Source organism: Triturus cristatus, chromosome 2_1, assembly GCF_964204655.1.
Source record: "Triturus cristatus chromosome 2_1, aTriCri1.1, whole genome shotgun sequence".
Lineage (NCBI taxonomy): Eukaryota > Metazoa > Chordata > Amphibia > Caudata > Salamandridae > Triturus > Triturus cristatus.
This window is the reverse complement of record NC_140581.1, coordinates 1,165,944,010-1,165,964,502: the sequence shown is the minus strand read 5'-3', so window position 1 is coordinate 1,165,964,502 and position 20,493 is coordinate 1,165,944,010. Positions and strand designations below refer to the sequence as shown.

At 47.3% G+C, this 20,493-nt stretch overlaps 1 protein-coding gene across 3 annotated transcripts in view; it reads left to right on the top strand.

The window, feature by feature from the left end:
- LOC146866522 (coiled-coil domain-containing protein 17-like) overlaps window positions 1-20,493 on the top strand; it is a 621,178-nt gene that overhangs the window by 417,219 nt on the left and 183,466 nt on the right. The window lies entirely within an intron of this gene.

Here is a 20,493-nt window from a genome sequence, read left to right as displayed (position 1 = left end):
CCTGGAAGATGGCAACAGCAGACCAGCGTGGGAGGGGAGACAGCACAGACAACTGCACACTCCTGTGCACCACGGAGCTGTGCGCAGGGAACCGTCAGGGGCTGCATAGGCCTTGCAGCACCCTTGTGGCCCTCAATGTCTACTGATTTGTTCATGTCCCTGGTGAGACTAGGCAACCCATTAAAAAAAGTAAGGCAAAAAGAGACATGCTAGGTGAGGCCACTCATATAAACAGAGCAGGCCAAACCACTCATTAATTATTAATGCACTCGGCGAGAGAGTGCCCCATAATGCACTACGATGGGGGTTTATTTGTATTACCACCTGCTCATGGTACCCCAAGGAGGGACAGGGGCACGTCCAGCCATAATGTAAAGTGTTGTGGGGGACTGCAAGGAGTGCAGCAGCCCCTCTGGGTGATTTTAAAATCCTTAGCCCTACATCTCCTGGGTCTTCGGTTGCATGACCTGCGGAGACCTTTCAATCTATTTTAAGCATTCCTAGAGCTGGGGCTTAGTGCTTTTCAGCTCTGGAGTGCAGGAAACCCTAGTGATGGGTCCAGTGGATAAATTCTATGTGGCCTTAAGTGTTAATCTGTGATTATTGATTGTATAATGTGATAACCCCTTGACAAAGTCAATAAGCTTGCCTTATTTAAATGGTGACTCCTTGACAAAGCCAATAGGCTTGCCTTATATATTGATGTGGTGACCCCTTGACATAGCCATTAGGTCTGCTTCATTTAAAAGTGCACACCTTTCCTTTTCGCTCTCTATATGGAGCCTCTAGCTCAGAGAGTCAGTGACGATCCAGTCATTAAAGGCACACGCTTTGGGAGCTCGGAACACCACTTCTGTCTATATGCCAATGACGTAGTGGTGACCTTGGAGCGCCCCCGGGAATCTCTGCCGACGTTCTTAGACGAATTGGCCCGTTTGCACTCGCCTCAGGCTTCCAAATAAATGTGCATAAGTCACAAGCTCTTAACTTGTCATTAGAACCTGAGACGCTGGAGCTTCTACAGCGCGATTTTCAGATTCAATGGGTCCATGACTCTATTACTTACTTAGTCCTTCGGGTGGCTCCCACTGTCTCTGCTACTAGACAATCGAACTACACAGCACTTTTGAGACGCGCTCGGGAAATCACCAGGAGGCTCATGACATTTCCATCTCCCATTCCGTCCATTGTCCAAAACCCTGACCTCTCACCTGGCCTCGATTTTGGGGAATTTCACCACTGGACAACCGAAGCCACCCGCTCCATAGGCCACTTTTTTGATCTTTCTGGCCCGCGCCCTTTTGCTGAGTTCCGTACAGAACACGGGCTTCCCGAGACGGAGTGCTACCGGTACCTACAAATCAGACATTGGGTGATTCATGGGGTGGTGAGGGAGGGTGCCGAGAGACTGCTTACACCGTTTGAGAAGTGGTTAATCACTCGACATAGTGACACACAACTGACATCAGACTTATATAAATTTACTCGCAATTCCTCTGATGCTGGGAAATCCCTGGCCCAGCTGCGCTGGGAGGGGGAGTTGGGCAGGGAACTCACACCAAAAGAATGGAGGGATATCTATTATCGGGCCCGACGCATGTCCCGCAATGTTGCATCTATCGAAACGGCCACTAAGTTGGCCAACTATTGGTACTTAACTCCGTTGCGACTTCACAGAGGGAACCCTTCGCGCAGTCCACTATGTTGGTGAGCCTGCGGCTCGCCGGGCACCCTCACACACTTACTCTGGGACTGCCCCGCCCTGGGGACTTACTGACAACAAATTCTAGACGAGGTCGACTCCCACTTTGTTACCCAGATCCCAAGATTCCCGCTATATATCCTCCTGGGACTCCCCAACGCCATCACTTTCCCACTTACATCTTGAAGAGGCAAACAAATAGCTTTAACATTAGGTGCGGCAGTCCAGAATATCCTGACACACTGGGGTTCTACGACTGTCCCCACGCGCTTAGACTGGCTTCACAAACTATGGTCCATCTTAGGGATGGAGAAGATCTCTCTCTCCTTAACTAACCCCGGGGCTTCCTTCCATGACCTATGGGCACCCTTCATTGCACTATTAACATCCGAATTTACAGAACTCACCTGTCCCAAATACCTTAGACTGCTGAGGTTGGCGGATTCTCCTTCAACACCTGTCCACACTGCATCCGTCCCCCACTAACCTATGGGGATTGACCACCGGTCCGACAATCTGTCCTTTCTTTTATTAAGTTGGCCTTTCCTAGAGGAGGGGGGGGGGGGTTTGTTCTCCTTTTTGTTGTTTGTTCATGCCTGATATACATGACAGTGACATGCCGGGTTGTAACCCGATGATTGTGGAGCACAATGGCTCGTTTGTTTTTTCTGTGCACAAAATCAATAAAAGAAACTTAAACCAAAAAGTGCACACCTTATATTGTGATGCTGTATTTGGTAAAGGAGGGGAGGGTATCATGATTTTGCAGTCATGACCCATTAGGGGTCAAGTGTGATTTCATAATGTAACCATAGGTAGTATTAAGTAGTTTGTGTGGAATAAATGTACTTTTCCCTGTCAGTGAAGAAGCACAGGCTGGCCAATGATTTATAGACTGGTTTTGTTGCATGCTATTTGTATGGAGATTACTAGCATACACCTCTTCCCCCAAGGGAGTAGTCAGAAAGTTAAATATCCTTCACTCTGAACCCAAACTCTAACGGCCCTAATCAAGTGAGGCATGTGAGCATTAACCGCCCTAGAAGAGCTCCCTTGTCTCTCCCATCCAGGTATCATATCTGTTTACTTTTTCAACCTTCCACTCACCCGCTGATATCCACCATTTCACCTTTAAATTCTCTTATTCATTCATTCATTCTTTCATCCATCATTCAACCTTTCACCATTCCATCAATCCATCCATATAGACATCCATCCTCTATGCTTGCATTCATCTATACATCCTTTCACCTATAAATCTATCATTTGACTTATCCATGCATCAATAAAGCCTTTCATCCATTAACTGATCATTTTTCCCATTTATTCTTCAATCCTTCATCCACCCTCTCTGATTTTCATTTATTGTTCCATCAGTTCATCCACCCATCCATCCAGCCTCTCAGATTCTTATTTTCTGTTATCCATCCATTCTCTCAGATCCCCATTTTCTCTTCTATCCTTTCAATTCACTCACCCACCCATACGTCCATCCTCAGATTTCCATTTACTCTGCCATCTTTTCATCCACCCATCTAGACATCATCTCACCTACTCATCCACCCATCCTTGCACCCACTCATCTACCCATCCTTTCACCCATTCATCCTTTTACCTTTCCATACTTCCACCCACCCATCCATCATTTCACCCACTCATCCACCCATCAGTTCACCCATCCATCCTTTTACCCACTCATCCTTTTATCCACACATCCATCCTTTTGCCTACTCATCCTTTCATCCACCCATCCTTTCACTCACTCATCCATCTTTTGACCTACTCATCTATCCATCCTTTCATCCACCCACCCTTTCACTCACTTATCTAGCCATACATTCACCCTTCCATACTTTCACCCACCAATCCTTTCATCTACTCATCCACTTATCCTTTCACCCACCCATACCTTTATTCACTCATCCGTTCACCCACACATCCATCTTTTTACCCACCCATTTATCCTTGAATTCACCCACTTATCCACCTATCCTTTCTTCCACTCATCCTTCCTACTCATTCATCCACTCATCCTTTCTCCTTTCTGTCAGCCTGTCTTTCTTTCTTCCTTTTAGCAATAATTCTAAGCATTTATCTGTCAAGTTGCAGACAAAAGAGTCCCATAAAGAATCCCAACGCCGCTATAGCTGGTAAAGCGGGGGTTCACGATGCCCCTGACCTCTTCTGAGTCTGGCTTTGACTGCTCTGGTTTGCTACCCTGAGAGAATCAAGTGCTACAATGAGGTGATTGGTTCCCAGTAAGGAGACAATTGTAGACCTATTACTTATGCAGGACTCGCAACCTGCACAATTAATAACACAATGTCTTGCAACTAGCAAAATATTTTCTAACAGTAATGGGCAGTGAGTACTATGCACTCTGTCACCATAGTATGAATCTCTAAAACAAATATCATTTTTATTGCCAGTTGCCTTTCATGTCTTTTTCATGTCTCTTGTTCAGACATCTAAAGAACATCTATGGCCCGATTTCATACATATGCTTAGCTGCTGGGCAATATTGCTCGGACATTTGTATCTACCATCCAGCACAAAGGCAATAGCTGTACTGACTGTCAGTACAATAACCACACATAACCACATTTTTATGCCAGTTTCTCAATGCAAGTGTTGTATTTGCACTAGTTGGGGCAAATGTATACGGTACCTCATTCAGCTTTGAATTTATGTTAACTGTTCATTGAGTTTCAAAAGGTTCATTCCACCTTACAGTCCTATTTAATATACGTGGGGACTCTTGATGTGATCTGTTCTGATCCCACAGTATTGACTTCAACAGGCATGCAAATCACCTACCTTTACGTGGGACGTCAAACAATCTAAGAGGGAACTTCATTTCTTTGAAAGCAGTTTAGTAAAAGTAAGAGGTAGGTGAACGTCTGGTGTAAAATCTGCTCCAAATACCCATCAGGATCTTAGTTCTGGACATACAACAGGTTTTTGCAAAATTCTCAAGCAAAACAAAGCAAGCATTTTTGCAGTTATTCTTGACTTCAGTATGTATTTCGCTTCAATAACCAAAACGAGGAAAACAAAAAGGTGATCAGTGGAGTTCGGAAGTACCTGCCAGTCCCTCCAGTCCTAATCCCATTCCTTATAAAGTGGAGATGACCATCTCCACGATAGAAAAAAAGAACAAGAGAATGCTGGGACACCTAACCCCACCCCCTCCCATTGGGAGTACATAAGCTGTACCAACCCAGCATTCCATCTGTTCTTTTTTCTGTCTTCCGACAGATTGGGACGTGGATTTTGCTGGTTGCACTTACCTGGTTGCAGTCTTCTTTGGATGATCTCGTCGGGCTGCTGGGCTGTCCTCGACATCCTGCTGCGAGGTCTCCTGGCCAGTCGGGCTTGCCAGGAGCCGCGTTGGTTGATGGCCGGCCCTTTGCGGCTTTGAGCGCCGATCCTCCAAGTCTGTTCCCGGTTGAAGGGCACATCTTCCTGTGGCTGGGCCAGTTAGGAAGACGCTCTGCAGCTGCTGCTGTGGGGTGACTCGGGCTGGTCTTGGTGGTGCCCCTGGAGTTCCTGGCTGGCTGTTTGGGTCCTGTATTATGGCCTTTTTCTCCCTGGAGGCCCCTTCTCTCGTCTGCTCTCTGTTGTGGTGCAGGGTCGGACCTGGTTTTTGCTTGGCTGTGAGACTGCCTGTGAGTGTCGGGTGCTGCAGGCTTTTCCTCTTTGCCAGGCGCTGGTCTGGTGAAGGGCGCCTGGGCTGGCTGGTGGGGGCAGTCAGTGTGTGGTGGTGTTTGCCTGCCCCAGTGGTGAGTCCTGCATAGCGGTTTCTTTTCCGGTCCTGGTTCTGCATGCAGCTGTGTCACCCTTTTTTCCTTGTGTTCTGGTCTGCTCTCAGGTCAGGCCTGGTTGTTGCCTTCGCTGGGGGGCCGCCTGGGGTGCCTATTGTTGTTGGCTGTTCTCCCTACGCCGATACCTCCCTGTTTGCACTTGGTCTCATCTGCTCTCAGGTATTGAGTAGGGTCCGGTCTGGTTGGTACCTGAATGGCTGTCCGCCTGGGTTTACCTGGTGCTGTTGGCTATTGGCCTTTTGAGATCCTGGCATCTCTGTTGCTTGGTCTGTGTTTGGGTCTCTGTTGTCTCTCTCTCCCTTTCAGGGGGTTTGCGGATGGCCTTCTGCCCAGCACTGCGCTGGTTGTCAGTTCTTGGGCTGGCCGGTGGGGGCAGAGAGTGTGTTGTGATGTCTGCCTGCCCCCCAGGTAAGTACTACATAGCAGTTTGTCTTCCTGTTCTGGCTCTCTGGCCCTCGGGGTCCCCGTTTGTCTTCCTGTTCTGGCTCTCTGGCCCTCGGGGTCCCCAGCGTCTGCCACCCCCAGCAGTTTTTCGTTTGGATTTTCCTTGCTCCTCTGTGGGCCTGTCACTTTTCTTGAAACCAATGTTGGGCCCTTGGGGTTCCCAGCCTCCCTTCTTTGGTTCTGTTCTCGCATGAGGGGGGGTTGGTGTTGTGCCCTCTCTCTGGCCTGGCATGGCCCTTGGTGCTGTGGTTCACTGGTGCACTGTGCTGCCTCACGCTGGTCTCCTGCGGCTGTCCGTGGTTCGCTGTTGTCTCTGGGGCTTCGCTTGTGGTGCCCCTGGTGTGCCTTGTTGCTGGAGTTGGTGTTTGCCTGTTGGCTGCTGCTGAGTTGTGGGTTACGCTTGGAATGGCTGGTGGGGGTAGGGTGCCCTCTTGCGGTTTCCTTATCCCCTCTTGGGTTCCTTTTATGAGTGCTTGGGCCACTTTTGGGGGTCCTCTGTCTCTCTGCTGCCAGTTCCTTTGCCGCCAGTGGGGGCTGGGTGTTGTGGGTCATCCTTTGCTTCTGCCTCTGCGGCTCCTTGGTTTCTCCCTTGTTGCTTCTGCCTGGCTGGTGGGTGTGTTGGTGGGGTAGCCAGTGTGGTCTGTTATCTGCCTGCCCTGGGGTGTGCCGTGTTGCGGCTTTCCGTTTCACTCCTGCTTGCTGGCCCTGTTGATCCCCGTTTCCGGGCTGTGTCTTTTTCTCTACCCTGGTCTAGCCTCAGCCCTGGGGCCATGGCTTCATGGCAGTTTTTGTTTGGGATGTCCCCGGTGTGCCTCGGTGCCATCAGCCCGGTTTGTGGGGTGCCTGCAGGGTTGGCTTGGTCCTGTCGCTTTCCCCTTGGGGCTTTTTGTTTGGGTTTTGTCCTTTGGCGCTCTGGTGCGGGGGCTGGTTTTGTGCCTGTGGTGTCTCTGGTCTGTGTTCTTTTGGTGGCTCTGCAGTTGCGGGGTCTGCTGGGGTTCGGTTTCTCTCTTTCCCTCTTCTGGTCCTTCTCCCCTCTGTAGGTTGTCGGCCTTTGGGTTCTCCAGGCTTTTCTCTCCTTGGGTTGTGGTGTGGCCTCGGGTCTTCAAGTCTGTTGGTGGGGCCTTGGCTTTGTCTCTGTTGGTTTTGTCCTCAAGTTTGGCCCCTTGTTTGCCTCTGCGGGAGGGTTGGTGGTGCCTTTTCTGCTTGGTTGGTAGTCCCTTGGGGGTTGCTTTTGGGTGTCTGCCTGTGTCCTTGTCCGTTTTTCCTTTCTCTGGTCGTTTTGCGCCTTGTTACGGTGTGGATCTTTCGACCCCTTGGTGATCGGCGGTCCTGTGCCTGGTTTTACTGGGACCCGGGCCGGCCTTCTAGCCCTTTCTTCTAGCCTCTTCTATGTACCTACCTAGTGCGGGCTGGCTCTTGGCATTAGCGTGCAGGTGTGGGCTGCTTGGCTCCCTCCCTGTCTTCCTGCCGCTTTGAGTTTCCTGTGTGGCCTGGCTGTGGCTGGTTCCTGTGCCTTTCCCTGTGCCCTTGGTGGTTGGGCGTTTTGAGGTGGGGTGGTTAGTCCTGTGCCACTTCTTCTGGGCCTGTGGGGGCGCCGAGTTGGTGGCTCGTGTCTTGCTAGTGTCTCTGTTGTTCAGTGTGCTGGCTTCTTAGGTGTTTGTGGGAGCTTCTGCGGGGTTGGGCTATGGGCCTCCCTGTTTTTCTCTCCTGTTTTTGCCCTTCTGCGTCTGCTCTTTGGTCTCGCCTGGGGTTGTTCCTTGGTGTCCTCCTTTTTGGTCCTGGCCGGTTGGTCGGCTGTTGGTTTGGTTGGGTGTTTCCCCCCTTCCCTGTTCCGGGTTCTTGTTCGGTGCCCGGTGGCTTGGTCTTCCCCGGTCCCATGTTTCTTCCCAGTGGTTGCCCCCTGGGTTTCTGGTTGGGGGTGTCGTCCTTGGTGGGGGTTGTTTGTGGCAGCTTCTTCCCGGTTGGCCTTTTTTGGTCTTTGGGTTCCCCTGGTCTCGGTGGCCTTGGGGTGTTTTCCTCTCCCCCTCTTGGTGTTGTGCCCTGGTGTGGTTCATGGTCTGCTGAGGTCCGTCCCTTGCTTTTCCTTGGGTGGGGTCCTGTTGTTGGCCTCGCTTTTATGGGGGGTGTTTGCCCTTCTGGCCTCTCCCTTGCTTTGGTTGGTCGGTCCCTGTGCCCCGGGTCCTTCTCCAGGTTTGGGGGATTTTAAGCTGTTGTCCGGTGTCTGCACTGGTGGTTGATGCTGGCTATTCCTGCTCCATGGCCTGGTCCACCTCTGTGGGTTTCTGTGGCAGGGTTCTCTGGGCACTCTGTTGGCGGTGCTGGCGGGTTGCGGGGCTTGCTCTTGGTCGCTGCTCCCTGGTTTGCTCTGTTTGGGCCTGCCCTTGGTTGGTCCTCTGAGCCGGTGCCTTGGCTCTTTCAGCAGGCCCTGTCCTCTTTTGTCTGAGTGGATCTGCTGGGGACGTCCCCTGGTGTGTTGGGATTGGTCCTATGGTTGGTCGTGTCTTTCCAATGTCTCCTGCTTTGGGTGGGACCTATTGGGTCTCTCCTTGCTTCCCCTCGGCTTTCTGGTAGGGTCGTTGTGGGTTCTTTCGGCGGTGTGTGGCGTTCTTCCCTTGTTTGCAGGGGTGTTGCTCTCTGTCGTTTTCTGTGGCTAGTTTCTGGGTGGTGTTCCTGTCCTTCACAGCCTTTTCACTGGTTAGGTGCCATTCCAGGCTTTTTGTGTCCTGTGGGCGCTTCTTCTTTTTCTGGGCCCTCTTCTGCTGGTTGTTCTGGAGGAGGGGGCTGGTTGCTTCTGCCACTCTTGGGGTTCCCTTGGGGCTTGGGTCTCGGTTATTGGCCTGGGGGTCTTGTGGCCCTGACTTCTTCCGGCATCGGGTTGCCCTGGGTGTTCTTCTGTGGGTGGCCATGTTGCTGTCCTTCTGGTGAAGTCAGTCTCTGGTCCTTTCTTGTTGGGTTTTCCTCTTCTGTGGTTGGTTCGGAGTTTCCTGGTGTGGGTTGTCTGCCCTCTGTGTGGCGGCTCCTTGGTTTGGCTCCTTGTTTTGCTCTTCTTGGTCGACCCCTGCTTGTTTTGGGGGTTTTGGCTCTGTTGTTTGGTTTGGGGCATTGTGGGTTGTGTGCTCCTGCCAGTGTTTTTTCTTGTGGTTCTCCTATTTGCTTCTTTTGAGCCGCTGCTTTCGGTGTGGTGTCCCTGGTGTTCGTGGGAGTTCGGAAGGCCGCTTTTTTTGCTTTGGTATTCTCCACTTTGTAAGGAATGACGAGGACTGAAGGGACTGGGAGGTATTACTTACCGGTAATCTCCATTATTCCTGGTCCTGTTGTCCTAGTTGTGAACAAAGCTTTCAGGTTTGTTCACATATTTTGTTTTAAGACACCACTCTGCTTCGAAACTCCTACATTTTAGTCGAACTATAAGAATGGAATTGAACCTTTTGACATAGCAGGCAAGTGCTCCTCTGGGTTAACCATTCTGTGCCTAAAAAAGCTCATTGTTTAATACTGTTCTTCAGTTTCAAATACCCCACGTTCATTTTGTAATTTTTGCAGATGCTCCATCTCTCTTACTTTCTCTGGGATTTGGTTATCGCAAAACTTGCCTCTGAGATCTGTTCTTATCTCTGATGTCTTTTACAAGAGTCTCTGATGGTATTGCTCCTTGATGCCTGTGGTCCCGTTCATTAATGGTTTGCTGCAAGGGCGGCCCCTCCGTTATGGCCCCACTGATGGAACCGGCAGATGCATGTGAAATAAAATGATAACCAAATATATTGGTGGCATAGTGGGCTGAATGGCTCTATTTTAGGCACTACAAAAAACTATCAGAAGGTGCAAAGTCCATTCAAAAAGGAATAGCAAGCCGCTAATTGCTATGAGAGAGTGCAAGGGATACCTCGGATAGTTAGTACAACACCCAGCAGGAGTTAAGAGTCCATCAGCCCACCCTTACTGGTGGAGCTTCGTCATCTGAAACTCTAGGGAGTCACAGTCTGGGCCCACAATCACGGGCCAAAGGGCTCTGCTGGGTGAACAGCCTAGTGATTCCTGAAAGAAAATACTCCTGCCAGGGTTTGTGCTCAAAACCCGAGGACTCTGGTGATGTGCAGTGCTCTAGTGTAAATGTGAATTTAAAAATGAATACCTGGGCAAAATATATGTTTATTAGGAATTAACCAAGTTTCATATCTAAAAAAACCTATAGTCTTGGAAAAAATAGACTATCTCCTGGCTCAGTTATTATATGGTCGACATGTTTCAGCCGATAAGGTCACCTGACCCGGCTTTCTTCAGGACCAAAACAAGATGGACAAGTAAAAAGCTACTGCAGGAAAAACATGTTGCTTGTGAAACGTGAAAAGCAAAAAACATACAGTAAAAGTGTAAACGTCAGATAAGATAGTGGCGGTGGCCACCCTACCAGACAAGCAATCTCGTGCTTGGACGTAAGAACTATGTCTTCTTTCCTAGAGAGAATCCAGAGAATCAACCATCAGGAAAGGACATCTTACACAGAAACACAGCATTTCTGGCAGCTATTCAGCAGTGCCCATTCTGCACTGCCATCTTTTAAGAGACCAAAATTAATGTTGCAAACACAATAGTATATGAACTGTATTAAACAATTTTAAACTCACCCAGCCTTTTGTGGGAGAAACGCCTCACCTCACCCGGCTGACTGCTCGGAGATAGAGGCACCGCTCTGTTTAAATGTGAGGGCAAACAGACAAGTTGCATATTGATACTTATCTTGTTCAGACTCTTCACACATACCTTTAAACAATCTAATAAACCTAAAGCGCTAAAACGTCAGGGACCTAAAGAAAAACCCATGAATATGCTATTGCAGGTGAGTCAAGAGATGTTTATTTAAAAAACGTCATTATCAAGTGTGACATGATTAAAGAAAAGACTGTTATTTTTATGTCTTATGTGGGGATCAAGGTAGGTAGTTATCAACTATGTTGACCCCAAGCATAGAGGCAAAAAACTTTTGCTAAAGTAAAGCTGAACCTGGATTCTTTACAAAACGAAGTTAGGCACAGGGAGTCTGATCTACTAGCTCTAAGCTTCCAAAAGAACCCTCCTACTACTGGCAATAGTGGACCACTACACGACACCCAAGGACCCCCTCCTTACCTGTCCGTTGGTACTTCAGACTAGCCAACGAGCTGTCTGGAAGGTGGCGGCAGGAAGGAGAAGGGTCCTTAAATATCCGCTTCAATTAGGTTAAACAATTCAATTGAAATCAGGTGCGAGTGCGTCTATAGTCACCGTGCAGCCGCCGGACCAAAGGAGCATGCGCCTGATCAGGACACATGTCTCAGGGCATGCGCGCTGCGTGGACCAGACGGCGCAAGTGTAAGCGGCCGGCGTCTCTGACAAACGCAAGCGTGTCAGAGAGCCGCCGGCATCGCATCAATCACTACACTGAATAAAGTCGGGTAATCGAGCACTGTGGCTATGCCGACAGCAAAGGCAAGAGCGCATGCGCGTCGGAAAATGGTTACAGGGCACGAACCTCAAGCCACTGGCTAAGGAGTATAAATCTCGAGAATTGTATACAGGGCGCATAGCTCAAGTCCCTAACTCTGGTATATAAATATTGGAAGCATAGAAGATACCGCTGGAGTGTGCCTAACAATAAGCTAGCAGCAAGCAGAAAGACACACATGAACTGACCCCAATGTACACATGCCGGCAAACGGCGGGAATCTTGTATCAAGAGCATCAGTTCGTCTCTACTTATACTGGATGAATAACCCTCCACGGCTTCAAAGCTTCATGCCAGCACATGCGTGCTGGTTCACTGGTTGACTGGTAGTGGTGGTGATAAACTCAAGCACTTAACGCAGAAAATGCCAAACCACGTCGTTACTGGTTTAATACAACCTACAAGATTGGCTCGTATGTCGGTGGATCTTGTGTGCCGGACACTGTCTGTACTACAGTAGATATACAGCAGCCACCTTGTGTTAAATTGTGTATCTAGTTAGGTGTGGGGGCAGATGGGGTGGAAACAAGAGGCCTGACCACCAAAGGACTTGCCCGCCTTTAGAGAGCTTCTAAATAGAAGATGGAATCTGGCCATGTAACCTACAGCAAAGACCCGCAAGCGTTGTTAAGACTATGTTAATCAAACAGCGTTTGCGTGTGTCATAACATGTCGTAATGGTAAACATGGCGTCGAGGGGTCAGATGCCTCGATGTAGAAGTATCTCTTTAAAGTGGTTCTGGACTCTGTAGGGCAGATGTCATATAGGGTCAGATATCTTAACACTATTTACGGATATCAAGGGTCATGAAACCTCTCAAAGGTATTTACATCCCAACAAGTTTTCAAATTAAACACCAAATTTCAGATAGAGGCCCATGGTATACTGTCATTTAGGCCTTGTGTATCTGTCCTCAATTTAACAATCCACCTCTGTTCTCTGGAGAATAGAAACTTTGAGATATCTGTTATGTGCTGGGGAATGAAAGGGCGTTCCAGCACAAGCCATCTCAGGTCATCGGCCTAGTGTTATTTGGCCAGAAAATGATCCGTCAGACAGGTGGACTGTTTCATGCAACGGATGGTAGTTTTGTGCTCGGTGATGCGGAGCTTGACTTTACGTGTGGTGTACCCAATATAGTGCAAAGCACAAGGGCACGTGATTCTATAGATCACACACTCCGAGTTACAATTTGTATGGTTGTGTAGTATCCAAGGGCGGCCCGTCCCTATGTCCACTGATGTGGTCTTAGTGGTCTGAGGGCAGGCACTGCACGAGCCGCATGGGAAATGGCCTCGTACTGGGGGTAATGACCACAAAGTGTTGACCCCACGTGTAGGCTGTGACAGTGGTCGTGTATGGACCAAACTATTACGTAAGCTCGGACCCTTCTTGAATGGAGGTGGTTGATAACCCCAAGGAGCCGGTGGCCACCATTGGCCTTGATTAGGATAAAATCCCTGGGTTCCGCGCCTCTTGTTGTATCTCTGTATAATGTGGCCCCATTATTTAACAACAAAGGTAGACGTTATGGGTCCAATTATTCATCGTCTGGGTCCGAATTCGGATCTGATGATTCTGATTCCTCCACAACAGAGCCCCCCCAAGGGAGAGGGAGAGGACAGTTCCGCAGATACAACAAGAGGCGCGGAACCCAGGGATTTTATCCTAATCAAGGCCAATGGTGGCCACCGGCTCCTTGGGGTTATCAACCACCTCCTTTCCCACCACACATGCAAGCCTTTCCACCACAACAACAATTCTACCCAAACCAGTCTTTTTTTAGACCAGGGACAAGGCCGCACCAGAGGCAAACGGAGAGGCACTCCTACGGTCCACTGGCAAATGGACCAGACATTCCCGAATACTCGGAGCAGGAGGGGCAATCAACAACAAACCTCCAACCCGACCAGCGATTGAATGATCTCGTGGTTAACCTCAGCTCGAAGATCCTCACAGAAAATGAACAGAGTGTTCTAAACAGAGGGTTAGGCTTCGTGCCCACGTATTCAGGCGATCCATTTGCATTAAGGTGTGAGCTGGAGAATTTCTTCAGAAAAATCCGACTCCATTTTTTCTTTAAAAACAAAGAGTCGGATGACAATGTTCCTCTCAGTGATGATACCAACATTGTGAACACTGGGCTACGTCCCAAAAGCAATTTTACACCTCTGCTCCATCAGGTCCCCTCCCAAGTCTCGACCTTTGAGAAGGCAGTAACCTATGACATGATGTCACTATGTGACACACGGTCAACTAATTACTGTAATTTCTCTAAAAAGGATACATTGGCTCTCCAGAACCTGACAAAAGATACGTCCGTTATCATCAAGCCGGCGGACAAAGGAGGTGCAACGGTCCTGCAAGACACTACAGTCTACCGGACCGAATGCCTCAGACAGCTACTGGATACCAAATCCTATCGGGTTCTAGAGACAGATCCTACACCCAGACTAACTCTAGAGATAAAAAAGCTGGTCGAGGAAGGGGAGGCAGAAGGGTGGATCACGCCACATGAGGCCAAATGTTTGGTAACCAACAACCCTGTGATGCCCTATTTTTACTGCCTCCCCAAAATCCACAAAAAACAACGACCACCTCCTGTACGACCCATTATCTCTGGGATTGGCTCACTACTTGAGCCTTTGTCCCAATTTGTGGATGTGTTTTTACGGCCCATGGTCACTGAGATGCCGACCTATCTCAAAGACACGTCTGATGTCTTACGGATTTTGCCTGATATTGAGTACAATATCGATACCGACCTTTTGGCTAGTTTTGACGTGGAGTCACTTTATACGTGTATTCCACAACAAGAAACCTTGGACTCCATCAGAGGATTGTTGGAAGCACGTGTTTTGGACAGCATGACCCCCGTCACTTTTATCATGGAGTGTGCCAGACTGGCCATGACGGAGAACTTCTTCAGATTTGAGGATCAGATCTTTCTCCAGACGTCTGGTACCTCTATGGGCAGTGTTTTTGCGCCCAGCCTTGCCAACCTGTATGTTCATCTGTTCGAACAAAATCATGTACTGAACCACAGCAACCCATATCGTCATCATTTGGTGCTGTGGAAGAGGTACATAAATGACATACTAGTGGTTTGGCGGGGTACTAGCCAGGAGATTCTGTCTTTCCACACTTGGCTTAACCAGCAGAATGCCTTTCTGAACTTTACCATTGAGTTCAATCAACAACGGTTAGCCTTCCTAGATATCTCCATTTTTTTCCATGAGAATTCACTGCATTGTGAATTATACAGGAAACCTATGTCGAGGAATTCTCTTCTCTCTTTCGACAGCCACCATCCTATGTCCCTTAGGGAAAATCTTCCCGTGGGCCAATTCCTACGTGTACGTAGGAACTGTTCCACCAGGGAGCTTTTCGATAAACATGCTAAAGAATTAGCAACCCAACTTCGGTCACGACAGTACCCCAAGCGCCTGGTGCGACAAGCATGGAAACGAGCATCGAACAATAATCGAGATGCCTTACTGGACGTCAGCACTCCTAGGACCCCCAGTGACAGACTTACCTTTGTCACTAACTTCTGCACCCTGTCCAATCGTATACAGAAAATGGTACGAAAACACTGGCATATACTCAATGTAGCATCTGAAAACATCTTGCCGCCCCTGTTTGCATTCAAGAAGGGTCCGAGCTTACGTAATAGTTTGGTCCATACACGACCACTGTCACAGCCTACACGTGGGGTCAACACTTTGTGGTCATTACCCCCAGTATGAGGCCATTTCCCATGCGGCTCGTGCAGTGCCTGCCCTCAGACCACTAAGACCACATCAGTGGACATAGGGACGGGCCGCCCTTGGATACTACACAACCATACAAATTGTAACTCGGAGTGTGTGATCTAGAGAATCACGTGCCCTTGTGCTTTGCACTATATTGGGTACACCACACGTAAAGTCAAGCTCCGCATCAGCGAGCACAAAAGTACCATCCGTTGCATGAAACAGTCCACCTGTCTGACGGATCATTTTCTGGCCAAAAAACACAAGGCCGATGACCTGAGATGGCTTGTGCTGGAACGCCCTTTCATTCCCCAGCACATAACAGATATCTCAAAGTTTCTATTCTCCAGAGAACAGAGGTGGATTTTTAAATTGAGGACAGATACACAAGGCCTAAATGACAGTATACCATGGGCCTCTATCTGAAATTTGGTGTTTAATTTGAAAACTTGTTGGGATGTAAATACCTTTGAGAGGTTTCATGACCCTTGATATCCGTAAATAGTGTTAAGATATCTGACCCTATATGACATCTGCCCTACAGAGTCCAGAACCACTTTAAAGAGATACTTCTACATCGAGGCATCTGACCCTTCAACGCCATGTTTACCATTACGACATGTTATGACACACGCGAACGCTGTTTGATTACCATAGTCTTAACAACGTTTGCGGGTCTTTGCTGTAGGTTACATGGCCAGATTCCATCTTCTATTTAGAAGCTCTCTAAAGGCGGGCAAGTCCTTTGGTGGTCAGGCCTCTTGTTTCCACCCCATCTGCCCCCACACCTAACTAGATACACAATTTAACACAAGGTGGCTGCTGTATATCTAGTGTAGTACAGACAGTGTCCGGCACACAAGATCCACCGACATAAGAGCCAATCTTGTAGGTTGTATTAAACCAGTAACGACGTGGTTTGGCATTTTCTGCGTTAAGTGCTTGAGTTTATCACCACCACTACCAGTCAACCACTGAACCAGCACGCATGTGCTGGCATGAAGCTTTGAAGCCGTGGAGGGTTATTCATCCAGTATAAGTAGAGACGAACTGATGCTCTTGATACAAGATTCCCGCCGTTTGCCGGCATGTGTACATTGGGGTCAGTTCATGTGTGTCTTTCTGCTTGCTGCTAGCTTATTGTTAGGCACACTCCAGCGGTATCTTCTATGCTTCCAATATTTATATACCAGAGTTAGGGACTTGAGCTTTGCGCCCTGTATACAATTCTCGAGATTTATACTCCTTAGCGAGTGGCTTGAGGTTCGTGCCCTGTAATCTATTTCCGACGCGCATGCGCTCTTGCCTTTGCTGTCGGCATAGCCACAGTGCTCGATTACCCGACTTTATTCAGTGTAGTGATTGATGCGATGTCGGCGGCTCTCTGACACGCTTGCGTTTGTCAGAGACGCCGGCCGCTTACACTTGCGCCGTCTGGTCCGTGCAGCGCGCATGCCCTGAGACGTGTGTCCTGATCAGGCGCATGCTCCTTTGGTCCGGTGGCTGCACGGTGACTATAGACGCACGCGCACCTGATTTCAATTGAATTGTTTAACCTAATTGAAGCGGATATTTAAGGACCCTTCTCCTTCCTGCCGCCACCTCCCAGACAGCTCGTTGGCTAGTCTGAAGTACCGACGGACAGGTAAGGAGGGGGGTCCTTGGGTGTCGTGTAGTGGTCCACTATTGCCAGTAGTAGGAGGGTTCTTTTGGAAGCTTAGAGCTAGTAGATCAGACTCCCTGTGCCTAACTTCGTTTTGTAAAGAATCCAGGTTCAGCTTTACTTTAGCAAAAGTTTTTTGCCTCTATGCTTGGGGTCAACATAGTTGATAACTACCTACCTTGAACCCCACATAAGATATAAAAATAACAGTCTTTTCTTTAATCATGTCACACTTGATAATGACGTTTTTTAAATAAACATCTCTTGACTCACCTGCAATAGCATATTCATGGGTTTTTCTTTAGGTCCCTGACGTTTTAGCGCTTTAGGTTTATTAGATTGTTTAAAGGTATGTGTGAAGAGTCTGAACAAGATAAGTATCAATATGCAACTTGTCTGTTTGCCCTCACATTTAAACAGAGCGGTGCCTCTATCTCCGAGCAGTCAGCCGGGTGAGGTGAGGCGTTTCTCCCACAAAAGGCTGGGTGAGTTTAAAATTGCTTAATACAGTTCATATACTATTGTGTTTGCAACATTAATTTTGGTCTCTTAAAAGATGGCAGTGCAGAATGGGCACTGCTGAATAGCGGCCAGAAATGCTGTGTTTCTGTGTAAGATGTCCTTTCCTGTTGGTTGATTCTCTGGATTCTCTCTAGGAAAGAAGACATAGTTCTTACGTCCAAGCACGAGATTGCTTGTCTGGTAGGGTGGCCACCGCCACTATCTTATCTGACGTTTACACTTTTACTGTATGTTTTTTGCTTTTCACGTTTCACAAGCAACATGTTTTTCCTGCAGTAGCTTTTTACTTGTCCATCTTGTTTTGGTCCTGAATAAAGCCAGGTCAGGTGACCTTATCGGCTGAAACATGTCGACCATATAATAACTGAGCCAGGAGATAGTCTATTTTTTCCAAGACTATAGGTTTTTTTAGATATGAAACTTGGTTAATTCCTAATAAACATATTTTTTGCCCAGGTATTCATTTTTAAATTCACATTTACACTAGAGCACTGCACATCACCAGAGTCCTCGGGTTTTGAGCACAAACCCTGGCAGGAGTATTTTCTTTCAGGAATCACTAGGCTGTGCACCCAGCAGAGCCCTTTGGCCCGTGATTGTGGGCCCAGACTGTGACTCCCTAGAGTTTCAGATGACGAAGCTCCGCCAGTAAGGGTGGGCTGATGGACTCTTAACTCCTGCTGGGTGTTGTACTAACTATCCGAGGTATCCCTTGCACTCTCTCACAGCAATTAGCGGCTTGCTATTCCTTTTTGAATGGACTTTGCACCTTCTGATAGTTTTTTGTAGTGTTCTGTGGGGATTGGAGGTGTAGTAGTCCCTAAACTAAATGTCCCTTGTGACCCCTTTATAAATTGAGCTTTTGGTCTATTTTAGGCACACCCAAATACTTCGACATTTTTTAATAGAAAACAATACAAATTGTAATATCATTTAGCACGCCTCCCACAATAATATGCTCAAAATTTGAGAGATCATTAATGAGACCACCTATATCAACAGAATCAAAAATACAAGGATGCCTATTGAAATCCCCAACCCATATTAACAAGCATTTGCAATGCAATCGGTCTCGCCTTTGGGACCTTATATGTATTTAGCTATGCAGCACATTAGCCTGGGTGCTGAAACATCTACTGTTCTTTAACATGGAGGGAAAGTAAGCACTAAACTGCGTGATACACCAGCCAGGTATGGGAACACATGGAGCGAAATATTGCCTTTCAGCTGGAAATGGTATAGTCCAAAGCCTTCGTGGTCATATCACTGAAAATGCAAGATTTGAAAAAAATATTATGATCTACCAGTGCTCGTGGAAGACAATTTCTATGGACTGTAATCCATGATTCTGATCTCTGCTGGATGTTTTATTAGTTAAATAGAGGCAGTTGCCAAAAAAATCAAAAAAAGAAAGTCCCTCAGCAGAAAGCAATTCTGGTATTTTACTGACCTCTGCTGGTCGTTTTCTATCAAGACAGTTAAATAGAGGCAGTTAAACAGAGAAAGAAGTTCCCTAAGCGGAAGCAGACAAGTCCTAGGGCTGATCTCCAGAGCCCACAAAGTACATACACATATAAGTATATATTAAGTACATTCTAAAGTATACACAAGAGGTCTCGAATGCTCGACCTAAAAACCCTTCAGCCTAATGTGGCTACTTAATTTGTGAACGTCAAGGCCCAGTGTTAAGATTGTGACAGCATTAGAGTACTGCATGTTATTATAGTTTATCACTAACGTCTTACTGGGCACCAGGCTAGACAGACAAAGCTCTTAATAGTACTGTCAAGAGGCAAATTACTCACTTTATTGGAATGTTTTAAAGAAACCAGAATACCCAAACTACCTCTAGCCCCCTCCCCCTGTTGGAGGCAGTTGTATGCAATACCATCTATAAACAAAGGGGTCGGTAGCCCATATTTCCTTTAAACATATACAATCAAATTGATAAAACAGACCCAGTCCGAGTTTACAGGCTGAGTTTTAATTCTCACCACATTCCACGAGACACACTTGCAAACTTCAGAGTTTCTAGAGAGGACACATTCTGTAGGTGTACATGGAGGAGAACTGCTCTGACTAGTAATTGGCTGATGTAATCCCTTAATGCTTTAATCGTTTTACTTTAATTTGCTTAAAATTGTTTTGGATTGGCAAATTTAGTTATACAAATTGAATTGATTATATTTGGTTCCCCCTATTTCAGCTACATTTCTAAGAATGATGTATTCTCCTTATCAAGGAATTCTACCTAAATTCACGCGTGAGTAATATGCATTGAGACATCAAACAGCAGCTTCACCTTTTCTCTTTCGCATAGCAAGTCTCTTCCAAGAGATCATAGGGTTTTTCTTACCTTGCCCAGAAAAATATATTTACTTGCCTTTGTAATTAATTCCCGATGTAAAGACTCATTGATGCTCAAGGGCTTTTTAAGTATGGCACAAACACCCAGGCTAAAAGAACAAATGTTGCCAAATCTTTCCACCCAAATAATGCTATTGACATACCATCCATTCATGTCTTTGTTTTCTGGCCTAATTTTGGAATGCTTTTTACGTTAAGCAAACCGTGAAACGTAGCAGATTTATATATTGATGTCACCAAGTCAAATTTTGAGTCAGGAATTTAATTGCCAGTGGCTTTATATAAAGTGCAAACAAAGGTTGAGGAATAGGTCGGCCATGTTTGGTTCCTTCATTAATGTCAAAATATCTGGCGGTAAATTCTGATTGCAGTAAAACACCAGTTTTCACTTGTTATACAGCAACTGACCACATTTAGCAAAGAGTATTTTCTCAAAATTGAGCCCAAGCAATGGAATATTGCAAGGACTATAAGCATACTGAAAGTGAGGCCTATGACAACTTGCCTAAGTGCTAGGTGGAGCCGTTTAGTGCCTTTAGGGAATGGAGGAAGGCGTCTCTTGAAAGGTCGTGTGTCCCTATGGCAGTCAAGAACCTTCAGTGAAACCCAGGAGTTTTTATTTGGAGCAAGTGTCCAATCAAAGGCGTGGTACTTTGCTTCTCATACCTAACATGTTAATAGTTTGGACAAGCATGGCACCCATGGAAGCCCAGCAAAGCCAGGCAAGGTG